The sequence below is a fragment of the Callithrix jacchus genome, chromosome 5, assembly GCF_049354715.1.
Source record: "Callithrix jacchus isolate 240 chromosome 5, calJac240_pri, whole genome shotgun sequence".
NCBI classification, from domain to species: domain Eukaryota; kingdom Metazoa; phylum Chordata; class Mammalia; order Primates; family Cebidae; genus Callithrix; species Callithrix jacchus.
The window spans coordinates 145,789,799-145,809,974 of record NC_133506.1 but is presented as its reverse complement, the minus strand read 5'-3'; the positions used below and the strand labels follow the sequence as shown (position 1 = coordinate 145,809,974).

Genomic DNA, 20,176 nt, shown 5'->3' with positions numbered 1-20,176 from the left:
ATTTGAATAAATATAGAAATTGACCCTCCCAGTCTTGAAACCTGAGCAAGTTACATTTGTCTCATCTGAACTGCTTTCTCAGGCAACCATCCATCAGGCCTCCCAGATAATACTAAAAAACTAAAACTTACTAGATCATCTCATCTGGACCATGAGAAGTCAGGCTCCTCATCCATTATGACTAAGACCATGTGTTTCCCGTTGACCAGCTCCTCTTTCTTACCTCTCCCTAATTCCTGTTTTCTCACATATGGGTTACATTTCTTTCTGCTATATAAACCCCCTAATTTATAAACTGATTACTCTAGTTAGAGAAAAAAAAAATGAAAAAAAAAAAACTCCTAATTTTAGTAAGTCAGGAGGATGGATTTGAGACTTACTTCCCATCTCCCCAGCTACAGTGCCCAATCAAAGCTTTCTTCCCTGACAACACTCATTGTCTCAGTGATTGGCTTTTAGTGTGGCACGCAACAGGTTCCTAGACAAACCTCTAGCATTTTGGTACACACAGGCTACTAACTGGGGCAGCAGGTGAATTTCCCCATTTACTATCCCAAGTAAGTAAGCCCGCCTGAGCTACAGAACCTTCCCCCTCCCTACAAAAAGCTCAGGAATAGGAGGCAGTGGGTAAGTGCAAAATGGGAATTAAGGGGAGAGGAAACAGGAGGGGTGGCTTTTAAAACTCCATTTAAGAATGCCTTCTCCCTTCCTGGGCTGCTCCTTGTCCACCCAACCCAGGATGTTTTATTCTCTGGGAAAGAAAAGTAAATTAGAGAATCTGAACTTGGGACTCTAGGCATAGCTAAAGGTAGGGGGAGGAAATACACTGGAAACAGGAATATTACATCAAAGTCTACACTGACTGCTGAGACAGTTCCCCGACACCCTGTTCCACTTGGCTCCTGGGACACAGGCAGCCTGGCTTTTACTTCCATCCAGAAAGACCGAAGCATTCCTTCTTGTGGAATGTCTGAAGAAAAACGATCTACAAATATGAACACCAGAGAGAGGGAGGCTCTTCCCTGTTGAAACTGCCAGCCACGCAGTAACACCTGTCAAAATTCTCCCCAAGGACCCAGAGTGCACCAACTCTTAGTGCCTCAGACTTAAATAAGAGTCAAGGATCACCAGACACTTCAGGAAAGTCTTCCCCAACATCCTAGGAATCCCTTTCACCCCTCTCTTCAAAAAGATGATAGGCCAGGCACAGCGGCTCATGCCTGCAATGCTAGCACTTTGGGAAGCCAAGGTGGGTGAATAACTTGAGGTCAGGAGTTTGAAACCAGCCTGGCTAATATGGTGAAACTCCATTTCTACTAAAAATATTTTAAAAATTAGCCAGGTGTGGTGGTGAGCACCTGTAATACCAGCTACTTGGGAGTGAGGCAGGAGAATCACTTGAACCCGGGAGGCAGAGATTGCCATGAGCCAAGATCATGCCACTGCACTCCAGCCTAGGTGACAGAGTGAGACTCTGTCTCAAAAAAAAAAAGATAAATAAAACATCAATTTTCTATTTAAGGAGTTTATAGAGTTTCAAACCTCCTAATCATATAACCAGCCTCATCTTCATACAATACTAGAAAATTCAATGACTGGAATATTTTTATTTTGACAAGATTATTGATATAGTTTGGATGTTTGTCCCCTCCAAATCTCATGTTGAAATGTGATCTCAGGTATTGAAAGTGGGAAGCTTTTGAATCATGGGGGTGGATAGCTTGGTGCCATCCTCCCAGGATTACTAATTCTAATAGATGGAAAACGATTCACCCAAGAGAGCCCTCTTCAAATGCAAACCAACCAATCCAGACCCCACACACCTATCACCTCCTCAATGGGGCTCTCACACTCCCAGCCACTACCCACCTGCAAATCACCCCATGGCCAACTACTAGACAACTAGAAACAGTCCCCAAGCTGAGAGCCCACTGAATTTATTCAAATCAGCCAATCCTGAGTCTGCTTGCCCTGCTTTGTCCACTCCTTCCCACAGAAACCACAGTAAAAACTCTGGCCCACAGTTCCCCATCCCCATCTGCCTCCTGGTGGACCCTGGGCTTTCTATGTGACCCTGCATGGTTTGGTGTGCCCCCTCCTCTTGGGAACTGTAACAAGCTATTTTCTATGGCAGTTGTCTCCTAATCTGCCCTCACCGCACCTCACATTTTCTATAAATATACTCCATTTTAGAACAACAGGAAGCTCTGAGTGGGATTCGGAAGGGACAACACGTCGGCACTTCATTCATTTCCCCATTTACCATCCTACCATCCCAAGAAACTGCAGGAGTCTCTGTGCCTGGCAGAGGCAGGACTGACAGTTTCTTCTTCCTAGATGAACTATAAGCTGCTTGAAAGCTGCTTGAATTTGGGAGAATTCTGTGTTCCCCACAATGCCCTGAACAGTCCTCGACAGCCTCATTATTTAAAAATTGTTTACTGATTGTACAGCCATAGACATTTACATACATATTTCTCTTTGACTTCTCTTGGGGTACTTCATATATTGTTGTTCCAGTATTTCAGCTTTGACTAATTAATCCCTAGCCTTCATTTTTCATGATCATTAAACCTCTATTTGGAGCTCCTATGCTTGTATGGATGCAAAAGACAACAGAGAGAAGCCATGCTACATGTCTGCAATTTCAGAAAAGAGAGTTTTGCAGCTCTTCTTAAAAGTTCTAATCATGTAGAGTAATGATTTTTATGGCTTTAAAATTCAGTGTCAATTACTTGTCTTCATCAGTTTAGTGGTGCTATAACAGAGTACCTGAGACTGAGGTTTATTTGGCTTATGATTCTGGGCAGCTGCACCTGGTAAGGGCCTCAGGCTGCTTCCACTCATGATGGAAAATAGAACAGGGAGTGTATGCAAAGAGATTACATGGTGAGAGAAGACACAACAGAAACCAAGGAAGCCAGACTCTTTTTAACAACCCACCTTCACAGGAAGTAATCCATTCCCACAAGAGTGAGAACGTACCCCATAGGGAAAGCACCAATCTATTCATGAGGGACCCCACCCACTAGGCTACACCTCCCAACATCGCCACACTGGGGGATCAAATTTCAATAACAGTTCCGATGGAGACAAATCACATCCAAACCATAGCAGTACTCTAACAAATGTATTTTTCCCCCAGACAGCTTTTATCTTCTCTAACACTAATTCAATTTTGAATAAATTGAAAAGCAAAGAAGAGTCAAAGGAAAAAATGTGGGGTCGGTGATTACCCTTGAAAATGCTTTGCAATTACAAAAACAAACATTTAATGAACTGATCCAGTTAGTCACCAACAGAATACTTATACGCCTCTTGATTCCATTATTGGAAGAACTATGACCCATCTGAATCATTCTTCAAAGTCAGTCTGTCTGTGAAGAATAAAACAATGACTGCTAATGAAATGTTTAGGGACTATTAGAGGTTATATGAAGTCTTCCTGTTAGGTTTGTAGTTTGTCCAGCTTTTCTGGGAAATGTCTCAATTTAGAGAGAGACAACCTGGTTCACATAACTGTGAACTAGATTCCAGACACAGCTGAAACTGGGCCAGGGTCCTTCCTTAGGAATTTGGAGGTAGAACTATGCTATCTAGGAATTTGGAGGTAGGACTATGCTATATCTGGCTGCTCTCTCCAGTATGGAAATGGGTAACTCCCACCACATCAAATGGAGAATCGCAAAATTAGTCCACAGCAAGAAATCTGAATGAAATAACTAAAAAAGTTGGCAAAGATGAGTTAAAGACAAGAATTCCCCATCAGCTCTGCCGAATTTCCCTTACACCTCATGGCAGACTAGGAGAGCTCGCTCACACCCAACCTCCACTCCTCCCCATTGTAAGGGTCAGGTTTGCACTATGGTTTGATGGCTCTTTCAGCCTCCCCAGTTTCTACCCCCTTTTGTTCAGATAGGTGGCATCCTTAATTAAATCCCATAGTTGTGATCATCTTGGTGTCTGTTGCTCAGACCCAGACTAACCCAAGCAGCCCTGAGAATGATCTAAGAAAGCAAGCGGTGAGATAGGGGGTCTGGGACATGCTCACAGACCACTCTACAGGAGAGAAGGATGCCATCCTAACTGACAGGAGAGCAGTCCCTGGCACAAGTCATGGCTCAATTGCTAAAGATTACACTGATGGTGACCTGGAAAATGTCCTCGTGAAGGGATACGCTTCATGTCCAAAGCAATAATGCAGATTCAGCAGAAAAACGCCAGGAAAAACAGCAGAGCTGGCTAGTAACTGCTAACATTGTACTGATGCCCTACATAAGGATAATGGGAGACTGAACTGCAGTTAACAAGCAGTTAACAGCTAAGTGTGAGGGCAACAGGGCCTTCCTAATGGGTACAAAGTGGTCTTCGCCACCACCTGAATTGGACAGGCAGACACAAGGGAAAGCTGTGGGTTTCTAATTTCCAAGGTCCAATTATGAGAGTAAGAACTGGAAATGTTTAAGTCTCAGCCAAGGCAAATGAAGTATGCAGCTCTGGGCTCTGAGAGAAAACCTGGCATTCTGAAAACCGGGATGGGGAATTCTAGATGAATGCCTATGACGTGGTTGAGTCCAAATAACCTACCTGCAAGGCCCCAGTCAGGACCCTCTGGGCTTGCACTTGGCTGAGCTGGAAGCTACTACAGAGGCCTCTCCTCTATAGGGCAGCAGGCACCCTCCCAACACCCCCTGCAGGCATTACATGCAACTCTTCCTTCTGGATGCTAAGTTGATAACAAAATACGAATCCCAGCAACAGCCTAGCTGTGACAGTGTTGGGCCTAAGAGAAGGAAGAGAGCAATACCGTCATGTTGACTGGACAGAAGAGCACAGGGTGGCTAGCACAGAGGAGGCCTTGGTAAGACACACATGCTCCAAAGAGAGGCAGATAAGCACTATGAAGATTCAGGGTATAGCAGCTGCAGTGAAGTTGTGGGGACTCAGTGGTCAGGGGTGTGCTGGGATAACTCCTCCTGAGGAAAAGACCATTCGCCACGTCTTGCATCCCCACTGCTTTGGAAGCCCAGTGCTGATTAGGTTGAGTTCTGGGGCAACACACCTGGGATATGTCTCTGGCCCACAGACTGTATGACATGGCAGCTGCCAGCTTTGAGCAGGGCTCAGAGCAAGAAAGGACCCTTCAGCAGGTCTAAGCTATGGTGCAAGCAGCCTGGCTGCTAAGACTGTATGACCCAGCAGACCTCAGATGGTACAGATATTGGTGGTAAAAAAAAGCAAAATAAAAGAAAAATTTTAAAAATAAGGAAAACAGGACAATATGGAGTTAGTGACAAGCTCCAGCAGAAGAATCAAATGCAAGGCCCTAGGACTCTGCCATCACATCAGAGAATTTAATGTCCTTTGAAAAAAGCCTTGGTATATTATCAAGACCTGGTAGAGATCATGGAGAACCAGGGGTCCAGGCATGCAAACCTCTCCAGAATTAGCTAGGTTCTGTCAGTCAAGTTGTTAATTCAAACTGGCAGCAGCTGCCCATAAAATAGAAATGGCAGGAAGCCCAGACCTCCAAGTCACCCCCCACAGCTGTAATGCCCCTTCCCAGACCCGTATATCCAGGGGAAGGAGGAAGGAAAGCCTGAGCTTGTTTTTTCAGATGGGTCAGCTCAGCACAAGGGTGTTAGTCAAAAATGGGCTGTGTGCATTGCAGCAGTATTCGGGATTGCCCTCAGATTTTCCTGGAAAGGAAAATCTTCCCAGCACATGGAGCTTTGGGCAGGACACCAGTTCACGACACCAGGTAGCTTGATCTGAAATGTCTGCAGATGCTGGGCAGTGGCCAACAGCCTGGTTGAATGGTCAGGGAACTAAAATAAAAGGAACTGGAAGATGAGGACAAGGAGATCTTGATAAAGGCCATGTGGGTTGAAATTTCGGAGTGGGCATAGTGTGAAGACTTCTGCATCACTTGTTAACCCCACTGGAAAGTTTTTAACCAAAAGAGACATGCAACACAAAACAGACAAAAATCCGCCAGCCTGCAGACTGGTCCATCGACAGGTCCATCCAGAATCATCAGCCTGATGGACCCCATACATCACCACACCTGAGCAGGGGACCCACTTTACAGTGATGGCTGTTGAGTGTGGGCCCACTGACAGGATTCAATGATCATATCACATATCAAACCACCCAACAGTGGTACACCGCACTGAACACTGGGCCAGCCTTTTCAAGGCATGCTGAAGCACAAGCTTGCAAGACAGTCTGAAAGGATAGTCATATTCCACAAGATAGTACACTTATAAATCAGAGGCCTCTAGATGGCAGTGGGACCGCAAGAAGGATGACATATGGGCTTAAGAGCCTAGGGCCGGAGACAAGAAGAGCCCTAATTAATGATCATCACCAACAGCCCAGGGGAACTTTATGCTTCCCATTCCGCACCAGTGGACGCTGCAGGGCTGGGGGTCTGAAATGGGGCAAACAGTTACCAGGAACAAGGCAAAGGTCCCACTAAACTGCAATTCTGGATGCCACCATGGTACTTTGGACTCACGTTACTAAAGACCATGAAATGAAAAGAGGAATCTCCATACTGACAGAGGAAACTGACTCCAGCCAGCAGGAAGGGGTAAGACTGTGTTCACGCAAAGGAAGCAGGAAAGAACCCAGGTAATCCATTCAGATCCTTGCAAATGTAATCCCACCTTGGCATCTCCTCCAGGGAGGAGCCAGGTAGCTTAATTACCTACCTTCATTTGTACTTGCTGTGCTAATTCTCTGTGTGCCTGTGCCCTCACACATGTGCAGCACCTGCTGACACTTCCTAGTGTGTCTAACCTCTTACTGCAAACTCTTTCCCGTGGTAGGGGTGGGGTGTTGTTCTCTACACCTTACTCTGGAAAAGTTTCCTTGTAGAACAATATTATGTTTTCTTCTGCTATGCCCCTGGCACAAGACTGGGGTTCTAATTTCTCCCTAACGCATTTGTTTGCTTTGTTTTCTTACTATTTGGAGCCCCAGGCAGATGGCAAGCTATTTCTCAGGATTGGTGAACACTGTTTTTCTACCCAACTTTTACAGGATTTGACAACCCTTTGAACATCGCAGCATTTATTCTGAGGTCTCAGTTCTAGCTCATTACATCAGGTTGGCCCAAAACACATTTCCATGTGTGGGCGGCATTAAACCCTAGCCTCTAGCTCTATGTATCCTCCCTCTGACTCTCTCAGCTCCTAACACCTAAGGAAGATTTCTGATTTGTTCAAGTACAGCAATGTTTTAAAATACATGTATATTTTAAATATATATATAGATAGATACACACACACACACACACACACACACACACACACACACACACGCATACACACACAGTTGGTTATACTCTATCCAACATTTGTATGTGTTTATAGCAACTTGGGTAGCTAATTTTACTTCCTACTGTCATTTGTGAGGATTTTCTTAAGAATCCTTAGCCTTGGTTTTAGTCATCCCTTCATTACTAGAACACCTACCACATTTCATGTCCCCCCGGCCCACCCCAATGTATCCTCAAATGTATTCTTAAATAGTGACACATATAAACTCTGACTAGGTATAAGTGAAAAACAAAAAAGAGAACCAGACAGATACTGAAGATATTAGTTACAGGCAGACAGTATTGCATGCAGAGCAATGAATGAATGAATGTACACTCCACTATGATTTATGTATTACCCTATGAAAATAACTCCATGAGTCCCTGTGCAGCAATACTAGTTACACCTTCCTTGCCTGCCTTACAGGTTGTTGAAAGGCTCACATGAAAATAAAATTTTTAAAGTGTACTATGTTGACAGTAACATAATTTTAATTAATTTTATATCATTACCAAAATAAGACACTAAAAAAAGTATCTTACTAACTTTTGCCCTCTAATTTTATTTCTCGTACAATTAATCTAACCCTAAATTTCTCCTCTAGTTTTACATGTTGTACAATTAAATGCCTGAATACTGGCACTGAACTTCTCCAATTGGTACTCTTCCAATTAAAGTCAAATGATTAAAGAATTTCAAAATCATATCAATGTGCTTTCTACTTTGTTGGTTATGCTCTATCTACATTTGTATGTGTTTATAGCAACTTGGGTAGCTAATTTTACTTCCTACTGTCCTCAGAGAGGAGCTGTTGAAGATGTCAATAACTGTATATTTGTCAACTTCTCCCCTGAGTTCTATCAGTTTTTGTTTGTGTATTTTAAAGGTCTGTTGTTGAATGTAGCCACATATTTGATTATTACGTCTTCTTGGTGAAATGATCCCATTACCATTATGTGATGTCCCATCTACCCCTAATAATAATCCTTGTTCCAAAGTCTACTTTGATATGTCATTCCTTATTTTGATTGGTGTTTACAAGTTTTTTCCTTCTAATTTTAACCTTTCTGTGTCTATGTATTTAAAGGGAATTTATTTTAGACAGCATATGGTTGTCTTGCCTTTTTATCCAATTTAACAATCTCTGACTTTTAACTAGGGTGTTTAGATAATTTACATTCAATGTAATTGTTGATGTGGCTGAATTTAAACCTTCCATCTGACAAAGATTCTTTGCCTGGCCAAACCTTAGTCAGGCTTCTGAACCTTCTGCTAGGCCCATCTGTGCATTTTCTTTGTAAAATTCAGTTTCTAGCAAAGACCTCTGCTAAATGTGTTTAGCAAGAACATCCCCTGCCATCCTAAAAATCTGTCTACCCTCAATATCTCATCAGGCTCCTAACTGTCCACCATCCCCCAGATGACATGTGATCACCCTGGCTATCTTCAGCAAGAATCCTCTTAGGTGTTAGTCAGAATTCTCCTAACCCCTGATGTCCTCCTCTTAGTACTTTTCTACCCACTGACCCTCTCACTGATACTTGGCTGTAAGTCCCCACTTGCCCATGCTGTATTCGGTGTTGAACCCAATCTCTCTCCCCTACTGCAAGATGCTGTTGCAGTGGCTCCTCTACTTTCTGCAATGGTCCTGAATAAAAGTCTTCTTTACCATGATTTAACAAGTCTCATTAAATAATTTTTTTCTTTAGCACATCCTGCTAGTGGTTTTCTATTTGTCCCATCTCTTCTTTGGTCCAAAAGCTCTTTTCTTCCTTCTTTCGGCTATTTTTTATGTCGTCTTTTCATCTCCATAACTGGTTTTTATTCTTTTTTTTTTTTTACACTTTTCATAGTAGTTGCTCTAGAGCTTACTATATACATTTTTAGCTTATCACACCTACCTTCAAAATACTAAACTACTTCATGCATAGGGTGAGAACACTGTAACTTTAGAATAATGTGATGGTTCATTTTATGTGTCAACCTGACTGGGCTAGGAGATGCCCAGAGCTGCTGAAACATTATCTCTGGGTTGAGTCTGTGAGAGGGTGCTTCCGAAAGAGATCAGCACTAGAATCAGTGGACTGAGTAAAGATCCACCCTCACCAATGTGAGTGGGTATTGCCCAATCCATTGAGAACATGAACAGAACAAAAAAAAAGGGGCGGGGGGAAGCATGAATTTTCTCTCTCCTCTTCGAAGCTTTGACATCCATCTTTTCTCCTGCCCTCAGACATTGGAGCTACTGGTTCTCAGGCCTTCAGACCCCAGGACTTACACGCACCACCTTCCCAATCCCAGGTCCTCAGGTCTTTGGCAATGGACTGGGAGTTACATGATCAGCTAGGCACAAGAATTACACAACTGGCTTTCCTGGGTCCCATTTGTAGACAGCCGACTGTGGGACTTCCCAGCCTCCATAATTGTGTGAGCCAAATTCCATGATAAATCTCATATATCTACATAACCTATATGTTCTACTTCTCTGGAGACCCCTAATACAAACAGTATATTTCTATTTTCTTCTTCCACGCGTTGTCCAATGTTGTCAGATATTTTACACCTTTTATGTTATAAATCCCACATTACTATTGTTTTGGCTCTGGACAATTACCATCCAACATAATAAAAACTAAGAAAGAAACCATATTTATTCTCTTGTTTCTTCTTTTACCATTTCAGGGTTTCTTCATTTCTCTGCTTAGATTCTACCTGCCATCTGATGCCCCTTCTGCCTAAGAATTTCCTTTCATTTCTTACAGTACAGAGCTGTGGCAATAAATTCCCTTAGCTTTTGTCTGAAAAATTATTTGTTTTGCCTTTAATTTAAAAATATATTTTTGCTGGGTATAGAATTATGCAGTGACAGAGTTTGAGCTTTCTTTCTTTTGGTACTTTAAAAATGTTATTTCACTGTCTTAATGACTTTCATAGTCTCTGACAAGAAGTCTGCTGTTATTCTTATACCTGTTCCTCTGCTTGTAATGTTTCATTTTCTTTAAACCATGGCTGCCTCCAAGACTTTCCCCTTTATCTTGTGTATTTCAGCAACTTGATTCCAGTGTTTCCAAAACTTGTAGGGTTATTTAAAAAAAAATTACTGGCTGGGATTCTCTGAGATTCTTGGATCTATTTGTCTTATTGTTTCCCAACTTTAATTTTGAATAATTCTCAGCAACTATGCCTTCTAGTACTTTTTCTAAACAATATCTTCTTTTCCTTCTGGGTTTCCAATTACCTGTGTGTTAGACCACTGTTCCATAGTTCTTAGATGCTCAGTTTTGTCATCCCTCCCTTTCCCCCACCTCCCTTTTCTTTTTCCTTGTCTCTTCATTTCAGTTCCTTTTTGTATTCTGTTGATTTAGCTTTAATTGATTACTTTCTCAGCTGCATCCAGTTTGCTAATAAACCCAATTAGTGTTTACATTTCCAACTGTTTCCATTTAACTCTTAAAAACTTGTTTCCTTATCTCTATCGATATTTTCTGTAAGTCCATGTGTATGATCTACTTTGCTCAATACATTTTTCAATATATTCATCACAGTTATTTTTAAGTTCTCATACCTAAGTTATCTCTGAGTCTTTTTCCATTGATTGCTGATTGCTTTATCTCTTGATTTACAACAGGTTATTCTTTCTTGCCTTTTTGTCTCATAATTTTGTGCTGAATGCTGGATATCATTTGTAAGGCAGTAGAGACTAAGTAAACAGTATTTCTTGTCCAGAAATGAATTTGCATGTTCTTCTAGCAAGCCATTACTAAGGTGGATTAAGTCGACCTAGTCAGTGTTTGAGGGAGACAGCTGCTATTGTTATCTGATACACCACAGCATCAAAATCCCCTAGCCATGGGCTGTTGTCTTGTGCCTAGTGTGCTAGATTTTTTTTCAGTGTTCCTGGCCTACCTTGTAGTTCCTTCACATTTATGTCACAAAGGTGACACAAATTCCTCTTTACATTCTTGCTCTCCAAAGATGACTGCTATTGCTATGTTACCATGTGATAGGCTCCTTGCTCTCCCTAGCCCAGCCTAAACTTTAGGAATGCTCTGTATACCTAGACCTCAGAGTCGGGGCCTTCTCTGTATCTGTGCCTCTCTTCCCCAAGGCAACTAAACTGCCTGATACTTGTCCATCCTGGGCATGAAAGAGTTCCTGTCCCTCATGCCGCAGAAATAGAACTTTGCTTTGCATCAGTGAAAGATCATGAGCCTAAGAGGCTGTCCTGCTTTTGCTATTACCCTTTGTCCAAGAAGCAGAGGATACTGCTGGTCACAGGGCAGGAAAGACGGTTTCCTAGACCTCTGCCAGAAGTGGATCTTTGCTGAGTCCTGCATGCTAGAGTTTTTTTGGGGGAAGCAGGTGTTACATCATGCCTATCTCTCAATGGCAGCTGAGATTACCTCCCGCAGGACAGCACAATCAAAGGAGGTTCTGTCTAGTCTCCAGGCTTGCTCATAAGCTTTCTTAAGAGTACCCAGCGGAGGGCTGTAGAAAACAGCGTATGAATACATGTGACCTTCCCCTTGTATCTGAGGTACCTGGTTATTCTAAACTGATGCATTAGCCCATATTCAACCTTAAGAATGGATTGCAATTTTTGCTGAATTTTTCTTATGCACTTCTATGGTGGTCACTTGTTCCCCCTGTGCTCTGCTAAATGTGAAACAGTTCAAGTGTCCTGTCTACTCTCAGAAGGGCTTATCGCTCTTTGGGATTTAAGAAAAGTTATTGCTTTGTAGATCATCTGGCCTCTTTTCTTTCTTAAAATAGAAGCAATGTTTTCTTACATCCTAATTAGAAGAGAAACTCCACCTTCATAGTAAGAACAAGGTTAATATAAACTTCTTTTGTTAAGACATTTAACTGGTAAGTATTTTCACAAGAAAGAAACAGTAAACAGATTTTTTTTTTTTTAAAGACAGAGTCTCACTTTGTCTCCCAGGATGCAGTGCAGTGGTGTAATTTTGGCTCACTGCAACCTCTGCCTCCCGGGTTTAAGTGATTCTCCAGCCTCAGCTTCCAGAGTAGCTGGGATTACAGGCACAAGCCACCACACCCAGCTAAGTAAATTGATATTCTTGATGAGTGAACATATGAGTACACTCTTAAGAATCTGTGTGTGCAGACCCCAAAGTGAGCAGACTATTTTCGAAAGAAAAGAATACCACCACTACTATGTTAGCATGGATAATAGCCTTCATGCATAGAATATACTGCAATGGGGCATATAAATTAAATTGAAACCCACAACTGTGATCATTCCTCACTGCAGGAAGGGTTCATGGAATGTAGAGTAAAGTGTTAACTGCCTAAAGTCATTATATATTTTAAAACTATATTACTGGTAGTTAGAGATAGTTGACTGTACAAAATTAATTCAACAGATTTTGTGGTGGATTTTTTTCTCCACTAATGCAGCCATTAAAGATTAACCTTTGAGCTTTCAGAACATCCACAGTTTGCAGAACCGGACAGTGTTAATGATTCTCTCTTCTAGTCCTTATGTGCTGGTAACCTTTGCTCCAATTGTCGCATGCCAGGCAATTAGAGCACAGTGCCTGACACCACTAAAACATGTGGTACAGACTATATTATACACACAGAACTACATGTGTGTATACTGCAGGTGTTTGGCTTCTTCACCATGTTTACTTGTATGTATGAGTTTTGCCCTCAGAATGAAAGTGACCCAAGCAAAAGTAGCCAGGGCCCACAGAGTGACACAATGCTGGCCCAAGCCCTACCCCTGACCTTTCCCCTCAGTGTGCCCTTTTTATTTTGGAGAACAAGGGCTATGTCCGCCTGCCTCCACTTTACAGCACACTGCTTGGAGTCAAGTGCCTACTGACATCTCCCAGAAGACACTCACTAACAGAAAATTCCCACCGCCAAAGAAACTCCTCACCTGGCACACTGCCTTACCGCCTCTTTTTAAAACTTTATTATAAGTTGTGATTTGGGGGAGGGAAGGAAGAAAAGACCACATAAAATTAAATCAACAGCATTTCACTGGGATGAAGGTTTACATTTTGCTCTTTGAAATGTGGTCTGTATGTTTCCACAGAATGGGAGTCAGAAAGGTATAGTGAAGCAGCACCGGACTAGGAATTGGGGAACTGAGGTTCTGGTCCAAGTTCTGCCTACACAACTAGCACTACACAACTCTGTGCAAGTTTCTTCATCGGGTGGGCCTCAGTTTCTTCCCTTGCAAAACAGATTTGCTCTCTTGGGTTCCCTCCAGCTCGGGCATGCTTTGTTTTCTTTCAGTTAGACATTCAGCTGGCTTTCAGAAACTACCATATCAGATTCACCTACTCTCCAAACATTCAGCGTGTTTTCATTGTGCTTTAGCTAGTAGAAATGCAAAAACTGAACAAACAGAAACAAAACAAAGCCCCTTTCTCAAGAAGCTAATGGTTTAGTGGCAGAGACAGACATATAAATAAAGTTACAACACAGTGTGACAAGCACTACATTAAAGGTATTTCTCATTCCTGGAAATTAAAACACAGCTAGAAAGACTCCATTCTCAGTGGGGAATGCGGAGATGACACGGCATCACAAACCCTGCAGCATCCTGCCCGGCACCTGGAAGCTACCCAACAAACATTTGAGGATGAAAAAGTGAAGCTCTCGCTCATGGCTTAAAAGCAGCATTCCACCATTTTAAACCATCACTTGGCTTTTAATATAAAGCTCAACAACTAAATAATAAGTACCCCAGAAAAAGGCAAATTTGTGTCTATGGAATAACATAACGAAAAACCTTTGTCAAGTACCTATTTTTAGCAGACATTCTGGGACATAGTTTGTCTTTTAAGAGCCACGAAATGGCATCTAAAGATCCTTCAGGTAGAAGCTAATATGGTTCTAACTGAAAAGACATGGATTAGAAATCTAGGACGAGATTTCTCTCCACCAGGGTTTCACCATTAGCTCCTGTCTTGCAGTTTCTCTGTTGTGGGAAGAAACCTTGAAGTGAGTAAAAGTGAAGAACAACAATCTATCATGGGTGGGGATACAGAAGTGGCATGGGAGCCTGTGAAGATCAGGCCTTTGGCCTCCCCTGCCCTTCTCTCCGAGGCATGGAGAGGGTAAAGGGGGCTGTCTAAAAAGCTGCTGTTCTGTAACTCATCACCCTTTATATATCTATACTTCAATAAATTTTTGTGCTCTGTATTATGTTCATTTTAGTTCAGATTTTTTAAAGTTAAATAAATTATTAAACTTCGATTAGACATAAAATATTTTTAAAATATACCCATATTTTATTTCTAAGTCCCTTTAGGACATGGTGTCCATTTAACTAGGTACTCAGAACATGTGGGACTGAAGAATACGTTTAATAGTTGAGCCTGCATCTGTTTTATAGTCCTTTATTGTATATAAAAATCTATTCCGATGCACATTACTAACCCAGGAACCTTCATGGTGCTTTGACCAGGAACTATTTTACCTTCCCTGTTTTCACCAGCCGGATAAAGTCAGCTACTTAATAAAAAAAATTTTAAGATCATTGGAACCTTGGAGATCTAGCCTAACTTTATTTTACATCAAAGATTAAGACAAAGAGACCCAAAATCTCCTGCATCCTGGAGTGTCTCAGTGTCTCACTTCCACTAGTGCTCTGCCCACCACACCCCCACGGTAAATGTTTCCTACAAGTCCCATTTAGAAATATGCCAGTAAGCCAAGGCTACTTCATTTCTGTGTCTACCAGGATAAAAAGGCAGCCAAGGAGGGGAAAGTAATCCTTGACTTCTAATACGATGTTTCTTTTCATTCTCCTTCCCTCTATCCCAGCAGGTCCCTCCCCATTCTTAAGGCTCTAAGCACCTGAACATTTGTCATGAAGACTCAACTCTGACCAAAAAGGAGGTGGTTTCCATTTCCAAGGTTCCTTTCATATTGAATATTTTATTAAACAGATGGTTTTGTCTGTTCCTTCAACTCCTGATACTGTCTTGTTGCTGACTGCATGCATAAGCTTCAGACCCCCATCTTATTCTGTTTTGTATTTCTGATATACATGACTTTTTATAACATGACTGACCTTTGGTTAACCATTATTGACCCAGATATTTGTATCCATCCCACTTCCCCGGCCAAGAATGTATTCCGTCCAGATCTCTGCAGACCATGATTCAGTGTAACATCTGGGAAGTCAAATTCCATTTGATGTCTGCCAAGAAGCTGTGTGCAAAAGACTAGAATATATACCCAGCCTCCAAGGAGACTTACAGAAATGCTGCTGTAGGTAAACTAAGGAAAATGACAGTTTAAGGTGGTATTTCAGCCAAGGAAGGCAATCTCCATTTCCTTGATTTGGGATTAAATGTAATCTGCTTTCCGTTTAAGGCTGCAGCATATGCTAAGCATATTTCTCCATTAAAATGAGACACTTATAAGCAGGTTGTATATGGCAATGTGCGTGTGTGCATAACCCTAGCTCATTTATAGGAAATCCTTTCAGAAGTTATATAATTTGAAATGGAGGATTAAAGAAATAGAATCTAATAAACAGAGTACCTAGACTAGCCTTCTTCTTTGTTTTGAATCCACAGAAATGATGAAAAATATGTACATTTAAAATATGTGCAGGCCGGGCGCGGTGGCTCACGCCTGTAATCCCAGCACTTTGGGAGGCCGAGGCAGGTGGATCACGAGGTCAAGAGATCAAGACCATCCTGGTCAACAAGGTGAAACCCCGTCTCTACTAAAAATACAAAAAAAATTAGCTGGGCACGGTGGTGCGTGTCTGTAATCCCAGCTACTCAGGAGGCTGAGGCAGGAGAACTGCCTGAACCCCAGGAGGCGGAAGTTGCGGTGAACCGAGATTGCGCCATGCACTCCAGCCTGGGTAACAAGAGTGAATCTCAAAATAAATAAATAAATAAATAAATAAAATATGTGCAATACTACAAGGACTACAAATGATAACCTCCAAAGTTGAAAGGCAACGAGATGAGATTAAAGGAAGAAAGTACAAGTCAAAAATATGACAGGAAGGCCTGTGGCCATCAGATGTGTGGTTGGAGAACCATGATGAGAAGATCCAGGCAATTTACATCAGAGAAATACAAATGGCAGCCAACCATCAAATTGTCCTTCAAAAGAATTATATTTAATAAAACTAGAAATATGCATACTATTGACTCTATCATTTCCATCTCTCATTTGGAGAAACATTCTCACTTGTGCATAATAATTCACATACAAGAATGTTCACAGAAGCACATAGCAATAAACTGGAAATGACTATGAAAGGGGAAAGGCAGCTGTTAAAAGAAACAAGATAAATATATACAGAGTAACCTCTAAAACTCAGCAATGACTGAAAAACACAAGGTTCAGAATTACAGTATTTCATTTAGTAAAAAGTACTATGTAGTCAGTCCTACATGTATATGAGAGAGACAGGGAGAAGGAGAGAAGGGGAGAGACAGAGAAAGAGAAAGAGAGAGTGTGAGTGTGTGTGTGCATGCATGAGCGCGCATGCACACACACGTGACAAAGAGAGAAGGAAACATCTCAAATTCATAATAATAGATTACCTCTAAGGGGAGAAATACATAATAATGGATTACTCTAAGGGAGGAGGCACAGAGGCGAGACTCAAAAGGTACTTTAATTGCTAATGTGTTTCAAGTTTTTAAAAGATGTATACATTCAGGTGTTATTTGCATAAACAATATGATTTAGTATAAACAACTGGAAAATACTGGATATATCAATAATGAACCACTACATGAAAAAATTATAATAAAGTCATCAATGGACAGAAAGGATTAATTTTTTTAACAAAAAAAAAGGCACTAATCATGATTATGGCCTTCCAAATAATCATAATAAGTGTTAATGGGTGAATTCACCTATTAATGGCTAAGATTGTATTAGTCCATTTTCACACTGCTATAAAGATACTGAGACTGGGTAATTTAGAAAGGAAAGAGGTTTAACTGACTCACAGTTCCACATGGCTGGGGAGGCCTCAGGAAACTTACAATCATGGTGGAAGGCAAAGGGGAAGCATGGCACCTTCTTTACAAGGCAGGAGGGAGAATAATGTAGGAGGAACTACCAAACACTTATAAAATCATCAGATCTCATGAGAACTCACTATCACAAGAACATCATGGGACAGACTGCCCCATGATTCAGTTACCTTTACTTGGTATCTCCCTTGACACTTGGGGATTATAGGGATTATGGGGATTACAACTCAAGATGAGATTTTGGGTGGGGACACAGCCAAACCACTTACAGAATGTGCCAAGCACTGTTAAGAATTTTACATATATTAACTCATTTAATTATTATAAAATGAGATAGAAAACTATTCATATTTCCATTGTATAGGGAAGAAACAGGCACCAAGAGTTAAGTAAACTTAACTGAAACCACACAGCCAGTTTATGCAGTGCCTGAATTCAACCCCAGGCAACCTGGACTCAGTCCATGTCCTTACCACTCACTGAACAGTCTCCACTGAACAAAGCAACACACAAACTGAGTCATTTGGGTTTTTCAAGACAAATATTCAAGAATATATCTAAAATGAATTAACTAGGAGTGAGAAAAATGAAGACATTAAAAATATACACAAGGCAAATGCTAACAACAAAAGAGAGTCAGACTCTAAGACACAATAGAAACTCAAGGTGAAGGCAACAAAAACAGATGGAGAGGAAGACACATATATTTAATTGGTTTAAAAAAATTGAAAATGACAATTATGAACTTTTACTATTCTTTTGCAGAAGACCCAACATACTTTTCTCAGAAACCAACAAAAAACAAGATTTGAATAATAATACAATTAACAAGCGTTAATTGATAGTTATTTTTAAATGTTATACATAAATGTGAGAATGCCTATTTTTAAAACATACGGAAAAGTTGTAAGAAAAAAAGCTATGAATTAGGTCACACACAAAAGTTAATTGCGATCACACAGAAAATTGCAATCACACAGTAAGCACAATACAATCAAATTAGAAATGAACATGTAATATCAGAGGATGTGTTGGTAAATTGTCTCCAGCATTTTCATCATTGAATCTGAATCTGGCCCTGTTCTGGCTTCTGACGTTGGAGTAGTTCAGTAAAGGCTTTTGACTATGCCCCAGGGATGCCGAGTCAATACTGAAAACAACTGGAATGGCAGATCTCCAGCCTCCAGAAATAAAGAGTTGACCACTGCAGCCATGCAAACATATTCACTAATTAAGAATATTCTGTCCTGAAGGGGAGCGGGCGACCACCTCACATGTATTAACTCATGTACAGCCTCCCAAAAAGAGAATACAAACTAAGTGCCCTGACAGAAAATGGAAGAAAAGGAAGAAGGTGACAATGACTAGCTACTTTTATAGGGGTTGGGGAAAGTGTGAAAAATAAGAACAAAAAATAATCCCATATTGCTCCCAAAACTTTCATTCCGGAGTAAAAAGGAAAAAAATGCTAATAAAATAAAAGTACAAATCATATATCTGATAAAGGTCTGATACAGAATATATAAAGAACTCTTGAAACTCTATAATAAAGTATCCAATTTCTTAAAATGGGCACAAGATTTGAACAGACACTTCACTGAAGAAGTTATGCAGATGACAAGCAAGCACAAGAAAGATGCTCAACAGCATTAAAGAGAAGCAAATTTACACTGCAGGAGAGATGACTGCACACTGATGAGAATGGCTAAACTTAAAAAGATTGTCCATACAGAGTGCTGGTGAGAACGTGGATAAACTGCAACTATCATCCACTGCTCAGGAGAATTAAAACAATTTTTGAAAAACGGTTTGCAAGCTTCCTAAAAAGTTAAGCATACACTTATCGCATGATGCAGCCATTCTACTCCTAGGTATTATTTACCCCACACACACAAAAAAAGCATATGCCCAGATAAAGATTTGTATATGAATGTTCATGTAGATTTGTAACAGCCAAAAACTAGAAACAGTCCAAGTGTCCATTAGCCGGTGAATGCATAAACAAACTGCATCACATCCATAGAGTGAGATACTATTCAACAATAACATGGAATGAACTACTGATACATGCAACGAGAGAGCTGAATCTCTAGGCTGAATGAATAATTATGCTGAATGAAAGCCAGACAAAAAGGCTACGTACTGTATTATTCCAGTTACGTAACACTCTAGGAAATATAAACTAAACTATAGAGACAGAAAGCAGACCAATGGTTATGTGAGGATAGCAGAGAGTTGTAGGAGAAATGACTAAGGGCCATGAGAAAACAATGGTCACCAGTTCAACTACAGTGATGGTTTCATGAGTGTATACATATTTTAAATAATTTATCAAACTATACATTTTAAATAAGCATAGTTTACTGTATATCAATTATTCTTCAGTAAAGCTGTTTAGAAATGAAGCTGTGGAGATAGATAAGAGTATGACAAAGTAGGAGATCACTGAACGTTTATTTAACATGTACATTCTAACATGAAGGTCAACTGCTAGCCACACACAGGACTAAATATCGTGATAAAAGACATGAGATAGGAAAGACACATTTAGCAACTAGACAAGCAGAGCTCCAAAACGATACTTCATAAAAGGCCACCGCTAACGGGCATAATACAAACAGCAATGGAAATATCCCAAAAAGTACTCCTCCTAGAGAATTTCCTCATCGAAGAGAATCTGCCTACCAAGCTAATCAGAGTGTGTCACCTACAACAGTCTGAAAACAGATAGCGCTTCTTCAAGTGACCTGGAAACGTAGCACAGCAGCCAAACAAGCAGATGGCGTGGCAAGCAGACGCCCCTGGTTCTTCAAGAGCTGAGATCTGATAAGCCTCAAGTACTTATTTTAAATA

The 20,176-nt window shown here is 40.9% G+C and overlaps 1 protein-coding gene across 11 annotated transcripts in view; it reads right to left on the bottom strand.

Moving 5' to 3' along the window:
- WASF3 (WASP family member 3) overlaps positions 1–20,176 on the bottom strand; it is a 120,018-nt gene that overhangs the window by 48,462 nt on the left and 51,380 nt on the right. The gene's annotated exons all lie outside the window — the stretch shown is intronic.